Source organism: Strongylocentrotus purpuratus, unplaced genomic scaffold (assembly GCF_000002235.5).
Source record: "Strongylocentrotus purpuratus isolate Spur 01 unplaced genomic scaffold, Spur_5.0 spur5_scaffold_16, whole genome shotgun sequence".
In the NCBI taxonomy this organism is placed as follows: domain Eukaryota; kingdom Metazoa; phylum Echinodermata; class Echinoidea; order Camarodonta; family Strongylocentrotidae; genus Strongylocentrotus; species Strongylocentrotus purpuratus.
In genome coordinates, this window is record NW_022145601.1 from 31,957,182 (window position 1) to 31,967,349 (window position 10,168).

A 10,168-nucleotide genomic window follows, 5' to 3' on the forward strand; every position below is an offset into this window, starting at 1 on the left:
CCTAATACCAAAGGGCACTATAGCGCATCGACTTGGATTCGAACCCGGGTCCATTTAAGAGAATAAACTCATATGATAGGAATGAAACACGGCACTGCCCAAAGTCGGAAAACTGTTGCCCAAATATTGAAAATTTTAAAGTACTCGTATGGCATGCATCCCCCTCCCTGCCTGAGAGGCTAATGGCTTCACATACAGAGTAATGCTGAGGGCGAATGATTGTCATGAATATCTTAAATCCGTTGGTTAGGTTGCTTAACAAGCTTAAAACTTTCCTCCTACAATACGGACCTAATTTTAATCGCATACCATGGACAAATGAGATACAGATAACTGCTCAGGCCAGAGTATATGAGCTATCTATACACAATGAAAATAACAATTAAAAAAGGGGAAGAAATTATTGACATGGAATTTCACTTTTAGCGAACACATTCTTTCTTCCCCTCGGTAACGTATTGTAGCTACAGGGGCTCGTATCCACCGTGTCCCCAATCGAGTGGTGAAAACAAATTAAATAAGAAAAGAGAGAGAGGGGAAAGATGAAGGGGAAAAGAAAGAGAAAAAAGGACACCTGAATCACATCGTGCACCCTCCTCTTTTCATCGGCCTTGTGAATGCAAATTTCATCTCCCGAGTAAGACAGGTGCCTCCCCCCCCCCCCCCACCTCCTCCTCCAATCGCTGCACTGCCCCCTTAATGGATGGACCCACACTACGCCATTGGATCACCTGCCTTTTAACTACCACAATTTCAAGCCAGTCTCTGTCATCAATCAAAATAATGATTATCATCTTGCTTTTTATAGCACATTATTATCTAGGACTATACCGTCAGGTCGGTGTTTTTTTTTCTGCCAGACGCCCTTTCCCGCGATGTTATACCATGTACAGGCCAATACAAAGATTATATCCAACTTCTGTAGCTTCGTTTAAATGATCTACATACTCGGTGACCTACACAATAACTATTTCGAAGCAAATAGTATCTAATATACCGTCTTGGATATCTTATTCATAACTTTGTTCCAACAGACAAAAACACATTTAAAATGAAAACAAATCTCCTTGAACCATATTTGGGCTGATCTAGGAATGTCACTCACAGCAATCATGCATGTGTTACTTAATTCTAAAATCCTACAAAAAAAATCTGATCTATGCTTTAGGAATCCTTCTTTTAAGTGATTCGATAAGTATAAGCTTTTTGGGTTTGAATTTAATTCATCTGAATCAAATGAATTTTTGAACAGCCTGCAAGCTTCTGGTCTTATCTTATAAACTTGCCTCAAAAATTTTATAAAACACTCTTCAAGATAAGTCATTACAAACGATTTCTTAATGTTGTTTTTTCTATTACGTTTCACAATTACTTTTCATTTTAATTCGTTACGATTACATTATTCTTGCAATAATAATCTCACTGTAAGGTTCGTTTTCTTGTGACGTCAAAATTCTAGTGTGTAAACAGTTACGCCAGGCGCTCTCGAAATTCAATTTGTGCTATAAAAGTGCTGCATAATTTGTATTACTGTTCATTCCTTTTCAATATGTTTTTGTGGTGTATAAGCGCCTGACGTAACTGTTTACACACTACAATTTTGATGTCACAAGAAAACACATCTTACAGTGAGACTATTCTTGCAAGAATAAATGTACTCATTAGGAATTAAAGATAAAGTTGAGATTTGGTCATGAGATTGCATTATGAAAGAAACGTTGTGGAATCGAACAGAAAAGGTTGATCATCTAGCATATAAGTATTGGTGTGTAGGGCAAGGTTCTGGAATCATCAAAACGATAAGAAACTTGACCCAGTCTTGGTAAAGTTACAAGCACTGTACACAGAAAGATATGGGGCTACACGAACATGTGGCATAAAAATCCGTCCCGATTTTTAGGATGTTACATGCCATATTTAGAATATTAAGGCATTTGAAGAGCCTTGCTTTCCAGTGACCTCTTTTTCCTGATGTTCTTTCACACTTTAATAATACAATGATAACGCTCACATATTTTTTTTTTCTTCATCTCTTTCCAGAACTTTCTCTTTAAAATGAAAAATAAATTGAAAACGTAACAGAAAAACAACATTACATTGACGTCACACACGATAAATGACTTATTATGATACTGTTTTTTTCAATACCTCTAACCAATAAGAATGTAAAGTTAATTGGAATGTTTTTTCCAAACAAATCCTACCACATCACACTATCATCGTAATCATTTTTGATAAATAATGCATTTAGATTCCTTTCAACATCTACATTTTATCTTCAAGAGCCTATAGAAAACTTTGGGTTTCGATCGAGGTGAGAAATCAATTGTGACATTTCTCTTTCTTTTTGCGATTTTTTAGTTCTATCAAAAAGGTAACCATATACAATCACTGTCGCATAATAGAAATTAAATTTGACATGACCTCGTATTCTAAATATGTTAAACTTGGGATAAAATCCTGATGCCGTATAATGTATAGATTTATACCCGTGTCTGAGTGCGGTATTACATGCTGTAAGTGATTTTTCAACAAGATGGGTCAGTTTTTATAAATTACAAGATCGAGGACACGATCTTTATTCACTGACTGCAAGCCAACAAAAAATCTTTGCAAAATGCGTCAGTTTGTTGTGACTTTACGTTTCCAAAAGCTCACAATATACACAATTATTCTTCACTACATGATCGACGATTTCAATCTGTGATTACATAAACAACACTCAACTTTGTTTTTAAATTCCTATTCCAGTACTTTTATCTACGTATTAGAAAGAAAATGCAAAACGCCTACTTCTTAATAATATGCATTGATTGTTAAAATTTGATTTTATCTTATGATACTGTTAGATGGGCTTAATGGTATGCATGGAGATACACCTACAGACTTGTTTTGGATACAATTGTTCATTCCAAAGGAGATTTAAGTAATCTTGGATTGTTGCAAGGTATCATTTTTTGTAATTACAACGGAGCAAAATTGAACACATTAGTTTTATCACAGTTTGTTTAAGACACAATACAGAGAAGTATATTTTTTTCTACAATCAAAATTTAAAATTATTCATTCCAACGGAGATTTAAGTAATCTGGATTGTTGCAAGGTATCATTTTTTCTAATTACAATGTAGGCAGAATAGAAAACATTTGTTTTATCACAGTTTGTTTATTACAAAATACAGAGAAATAGATATTTTTTTCTTCAATCAAAGTTGAAAATTGTTCATTCCAAAGGAGATTCAAGTAGTCCGGATTGTCGCCAGGTATCATTTTTCTATTTACAATGGAGGCAGAATTGCAAACATTTCTTTTATCACAGTTTTCTTATTACACAATACGGAGAGATAGATTTTTGTTTCATAATTAAAATTGAAAATGATTCATTCAAAAGGAGATTTAAGTAATCTGGATTGTCGCAAGTTATCATTTTTTCTAATTACAACGGAGCAGAATTGAAAATATTTTTTCAAATAATATTTTGTTTATTATACAATATAAAAAGAATGTTTGTTTTTCTCAATCAAACTTGACAATGGTGTACATTTTTGAAGATCCTGTTTGATATTTCATTTTCTTTAAAATGATAATAATAAAAATAATAAAACTCTTTTAAAATCCACTCCTAATGTTATCAAATTAAACCGAAAATGGAAATTCTTTGTGCACAATTGATCGTGAGCCCGGCAGCCACTGAACAGTGCCAGATCGACGTTGCTCTATCCCTTATTGTTGAACACCAAACAAGGTAGCAGCAGCCCGGGGTTCGATCGAACCCACGACCTCCCGGTTGAGGCGGACGCTCTACTGACTGAGCCAACACACCAATAGCTTGGTTGTGTATCCCATTCTAACTTTTTAATTGAAATGACTTGAACCGAATTGGATACTTATCGTAATGCTTCCTTAATTTGAAATCTATATTAAAAAACGCTAACAATAAATGGAATATCAATGTTTTACAGGCAAAGTTTCATTGAAGAAAAGAGATACAATGCACCGTCGTACACATGAATCATTACAGACTTTTAGATTTGCGTGGACTGATACGTGTGACGTCCATTCAAGGCAGTGCATTAAAAGGACGTCGATCGTAGCAATCCACGTTCTCGTCGTGCAAATCTAAAAGTCCCTAATATCCTTGAAACCTTCACGTACTAAGAGTGTATCCTTTTTCAAAAGAATCTAATGTAATGGGACAGGAAACCCGGGGAAGGATGGAAGCTCTTCATGGTCGTAATCAGTTCTCTGTCTACTCCTATAAAATGACTCTGGTTGCAAAGGTTTCTGTAAGATAAGGTGACCCGAAATAACAGACTTTAAAGGTAATACAAAGATTTGGGAAATTTTGAAAATTGGGTGGATAGTGATGCTTTACGATTTTGATACATTTGGATGCCCCTGTGGATGAATTATAAGCACTAGAAAATTTAGCCCCTAAAACACTTCTGCTTTCGAGAAAAAAAAATGAATATAAAAATTTACCGGTGCTCCCGGTAAATGTTTGATAAATTTCAAATAGCGCCCTACGGACGAGGTAGCTGCGACCATGAAAATCTCAGAATCTGTAGATGTGATATATAATTTCGAAACCAGAATAGCTAATCGGTCGATTTTAGTAAAGAAACGTTGTTTTATAGCTTAATTAATATCTTGACCTTGAGAGGGAGCTATACAACATAAAGAGTTTATTATTTACAATTTCATAACCTTAAACTCGATTTCAACCGCGACAACGATCACTGAATATCGTAGGATCGCATATGCTTCCGATTTGTTCATTTGAACCAAATTCACGACCCCATACCAAAACTTTGTATTACCTTTATAAAAGGAATTTGATAATGCACTGCGCGAAGAATGACAAGGTTACCAGCTAGTCTTTTTATTCACCAATGACAAGTAAGGGAGATGAGTAATTCAGAAAGCGTGACTTACCCCGATGAAGCCGAGATGCACGGGTGGAAATTCAAAAGTTTTGATTAATATCTTTAAAAAATTAAAGAAATGAAAGTAGATAATAGAAGATTCTCGTCGAAATCCGAAATGTTTCGTCCACCTGTTGTCTAGAGTGAAGAATCGACCCTGATTGCGGTTTCAGGTGTCAGCGTTCCATGTTATACGAAGCAAAAATTGTGTGTCACCCAAGACGCATGCGCGGGCTATTTGGTATCCTTCTATCCTAAATTCTTCTTCTCTCTCTATCTATCTCACTATCTACAAATGAAGAGTTTAATTCCAAAAGAAGCATTTTTGTAATTTTGGAGAAAAAATAAATTGTTTACCAGATTTTGCACAGTCGTCTAAGGAAAAGTGATATTAGAAGGTGCATTTTTCATTCAGTAATTGCTCCCAAAATTTAGGTTAATAATAATTGTGTTGAAAGACGGGTACTTCAGTGAACAATGGTCTGATATCAATAACTCATTTTTCATAAAAAGTGGATTTAGCTCCTTTTGGAATTAAGCTCTTCAAATATGTATCCCATCCTCTTTCACTCTCAACTTCTTTTTCCATTCTGTGATAATATCTGTCTTCACTCACTGTTCTTTCCTTCATTCTTTCTACCATTTTTTTAAAAATGTGTATCTCTCTCTCTCTTGAGAGGTTTTCTTTTCTGTCTGTTTATTATTCTCTTTCTCATTGTCTCTCGCTCTCTTTTTTCTTTTCGGTACCGCTAAAGAGCTTTGCATATTCCTCAGCTGCAGGCTAATGACGTAAAAGATAGAATGTAAAGCTTATTTTACAATCTTGATTGTAAAATAATTCCAGTCGAAGCAGCGTCAAACTTTAAGGTATATCAAGTTAAATATGCATTCCTAAGCTTCAGTTAATGTTTTGTTTTGTTTTCTGCAACAGTGGCCGTGGGATGGCTCTGCATGCTTATACTATAGAACTTTTTGTATTTCTGGAAATCAAAAGGAAGTCAGCAGCATACCTGTGAGCATCGTAATTATTTACTCAAATAGAAAATGTCTATTCCGCATCTAAGATTTGTGTTTTTATTTCATAGTCCCCGGCCCCCTTCCTTCCGATTGCGTTTCTTCAGACCCCGTGATGTGCCTCAATCGTGAGGCACATGTAAAAATAAATGCAAGATCCCCCAAGCGTCCCCGAACCCCGGACCCCTCCCCAACAATAACAAATATATGTATAAATAAATACAATATTATTCTAGAAACGCTCCTGCTCCCTCCTCCAATTATCTCTAGAGGCGAAGTCCGGATGTACATTTAAACATATATTTAAATCGAATGTCACTATGTTTGGCTTTGCATACCCATGGCTTTGTGGTTGACTAATTACATGTTTCGGTACATTACATTAAGTACAGGTGTCGTGGTCGAGTGGATACGTCACCGGACTGTCGATCACAAAGTCCGCTGTTCGAATCCCGCCGCGGCACTCTGTCCGTTGGCAAGACATTGATCTACATTTGCCACACTCTACCCAGGTGATGGAAATGGATACCTGGCAGGAATGCAAACCCTTGGAATGCTTTAGCGCCTTATCGGGGCAGCTCAGCTACAACCAGAGTAATTATGATACCTTGTATTAAGCGCAATAGAGTATATTCATGTATTTAGTTACCGAATCATCTACATTTTGGCTGTTAAAATGTGGTCATTCGTAACGAAATGTCCCCTTTGTTCATTTTGAAGTTTATAGTTATTCAAAATAATTATTTTTCTCTCTCTCTCTCTCTTATGTCAGCTTTCACATGTTCATTTTGAAGTTTATAGTTATTCAAAATAATTATTTTTCACATTCTCTTTGCAACCAAAATCACACATAACAAGAAGCAAGAATTCCAGGGAGAGCTTCAGATATCGCAGCCCCAAGGCTGAAATTTGCGAACACACTTTATATTTAGATTTCTTGTATTTTTTTGAGAAGGAAAACAAAAATTCAAAGGTACATGAAGAAATTTGATAACACATCCCATGGGAAAATTAAAAATATATCAAGAGAAATAAATATTGCACCTTGTTGTTCTTCTAGCTGATTTACGTCCAGAGGGAGAAAGTATTGCCGGCATTTCAAGGGTAAAAATATCGGGTCATAATATTCATATCATAACAAGAATTTGATAAAGCTATTCTGAGTGTTGTGGGGGAGAGAGATAAAGGTGTTACGTGTAGAAAAAAATAAATAGTGTCTATGACTGTGTGCCCACACAGGGTATTATTCCGTTCGAAGAAAGAAATTGAGAACAAGCTAATATAGATAAAAATCTAAAGTCATGCGGGGAAAAAAAGAACAAAGGTTTAATGGTGACAATCCTTGGGAAATGAGGGGAAATGTCCTTAGGAAAATAGTCAGCTTTTCATTTGTGGCTATATAGCTTTATAGCGAGCAATAAAAATAGTAGGTCCATGATCGGATAGAGAATGGGAAGGAAGGAAAGCAGAGAGAGAAAAGGAGAGAGGACTAGAAACAGAGAGAGAAAGATAGAGAAAGATAGAAAGAGCGAGAGATAGAAAGAGAGAATGAGAGGGGAGAGAGAGAGAGGGAGAGAGAGAGAGAGAGAAAGAGTGAGAGATAGAGAAAGAGAAAAAAAGAGGGAGAAAGAGAGGGAAGAAGAGAGAGAGATAGAGAAAGAGAGAAAGAGAGGGAGAAAGAGAGAGAGAGAGGGAGGGAGAAAAAGAGGGGGGAGAGGTGGAGATGGAGGCATATTCTATCGGGGGAGTGAGACAGAGGGAAACGAGGCAACAAATGGACATAAGGACATGAGAGAAAGAGGGAGAGGGGGAAGAAGGGTTGCTATATCAATGAAGAAAACAGGAAACTGAACAGACAGTATTAACAAATGTATCAAAGAAAACCCACAAACGTATTAAAGTGGGCGTCGGAACTGTATAATTTAATTTTGATTACTTATCTATATATTCCAATCAACCTGCTCCCTACTTCATCCACATTAAAGGCACTTTCAAATTGTATAACGTCGCTTGCACATGATGCGTCATTACGGTTGCGCTATTATCTGCATTCTTCAATCATTTGAAGGTAATTAGTACATTCCTAAATAATTCAACGCACTGTTAATCCGTATTAAATGTCCATAACACCCGAGGCGTCATAATTGTGCTGACGCGTATTACTGCGTCAGCTACTAATTGTGATGACGTGTATTACTGCGTCAGCTACTAGTTGTGATGACTCGTATTACTGCGTCAGCTACTGAAGTCACAATTAAGGTGAACGAGAAATGGATAATACAAACATTGCTTCGAATAATGATAATAATAATAATAAAACAAAACAATAATAATAAAAATAATTGTAATAGTTATAATAATAAGTATTTGTACTGCACACTTGTTTATGTGACACTACTTAAGGGGCTTCAAGGTAATAAAATGATAATACTTCAGGACTACTTTAACAAAAAACATTAAGAACAATATTATACATGAAACATTAGGTTTCCTAGTAGCTCTGGGTAAAATGAAGCCGATTGATTCTTGTTAAAGACAATTTATGTTTCTAATGTCACTGGGCAATCGCCGTAGTGGGAGGGACTACAATCACAGTGGATGCAGAAAAACGAAGAGGATAATGACACTGCTTTACGGCAAGAAGATATAATCGGGAGCGGCGTTCCGGAGTGCTTTAAAAACCAGCATCAGGACCTGAAGCCAGTAAAATTCTTGCAAAGATCAGTGGCTATGAAGGAGGGGGTGTTACCGTTCTAAATCTGCCTGACGTTTTATTAATTACACAAAATTCTCCCGCCCGTGTGTTTCTACCTTAGACAAATAAAGCATGTGTTCTTCTTTGCCAGCGCTTTCAGGATTGTGCCCCCCCCCCCACCCCCTTGCCGGCTTTACAAAATATACCTGGATCCGTCTCTAAATAAGGCGACTTTTCAAAGGGCACTGAAAGATTCATGAAACCTTTTTTTGTCCAGCCCTCAGTCAATGATTACACGATTCAATTGATCTTGATGTGATTTAACAGCTCATCACCACTGTTTGTGAATGTTTCATCATGACTAGCTTCCTACTTCCCTTTTCTATTTTGGCTTGTTACTAACACTATCCGCCTCCTTCTGTTACATATGTTATGGGGCGGATCAGGGATTTGGTAAAGGGGGGAGGGGCAGAATTCAGAAAAAAACCTGGCAAGCAAGCAAGCAAAGAAAAGAAATTATATTATCATTTTCAGGCTTATTTTGTGTCTGCAGGGAAGGGGCTCTGACAAGCAAAAACAAAATAGCCTATCACCCAGTAAATACTCGGGCACATTTATGTTCTTAATGTAAGCCACGTGGGTTGCGCGGTCCGCCCCCCCCCCCTTTTTTATAATTAATAAATATCCCCCGTGTTAGCCATTCCAGTGTGACGGCGTGACATTAAAGGGACTTAGTAACATTGTTCAGATGAGAAATAATGGTGCTAAGGTAGTGACTTCAATGCTAGATGTACAATTAAAGATAATCTGGAAATTTGAGTGAAAACGGACCATTATTCATGGTACAAATTGAGAAAAACTGATCTGATCGATTCCGTAATTCTCCCAACTATATTATTACAATTTAATTACATTTTAGGTGAATCGAAATCGTCACAAGGCAATAAAATGGCTTTACATTCCATTCTAGACATTTAAGTGTTAACATATTTTTTATGGCCTGTTTTATGTCTTTTGTTCATGGAAAAACGGTTGGGAAATTGAATGGTTGGGAGAATTTACTGTTAATCACTGTTAGAGGGTGTCGTACATCGACTCCTTCAAAGAAAACCATTGATATCTTCGTGGTTTGAGAATTTTTTCAGGATTTTTTGCATGTCAGAGGGTTAGTACAGTAGAAGGAATAGTAAGTAACATTTTATACAAATATTAAGCAATTTTTTCATCAACCTTCAACAATGTTACCGAGTCACTTTAAAGGGATCGTTTAACAATGTAAAATATGAGATACACGGCCCTACATGTTATCAGTGTCTGTGATATGGTGTAATATTGGTGTAATATTGAAGCCCTAAAATCAATTGCGCTTCAAAATGATCAAGAAGTGCCTCAGAAAAGTAAAAAATCTTTGAGTGACCGGTTTTACCATGATACTCGTTTTCCCTAATAGACTGTAGTGTTATGAAAACCGTTTGGCAAACGGTTTTCAAAATTTGTAATTCCAATCATAAATATCTTGATAATCAGACAGGCGA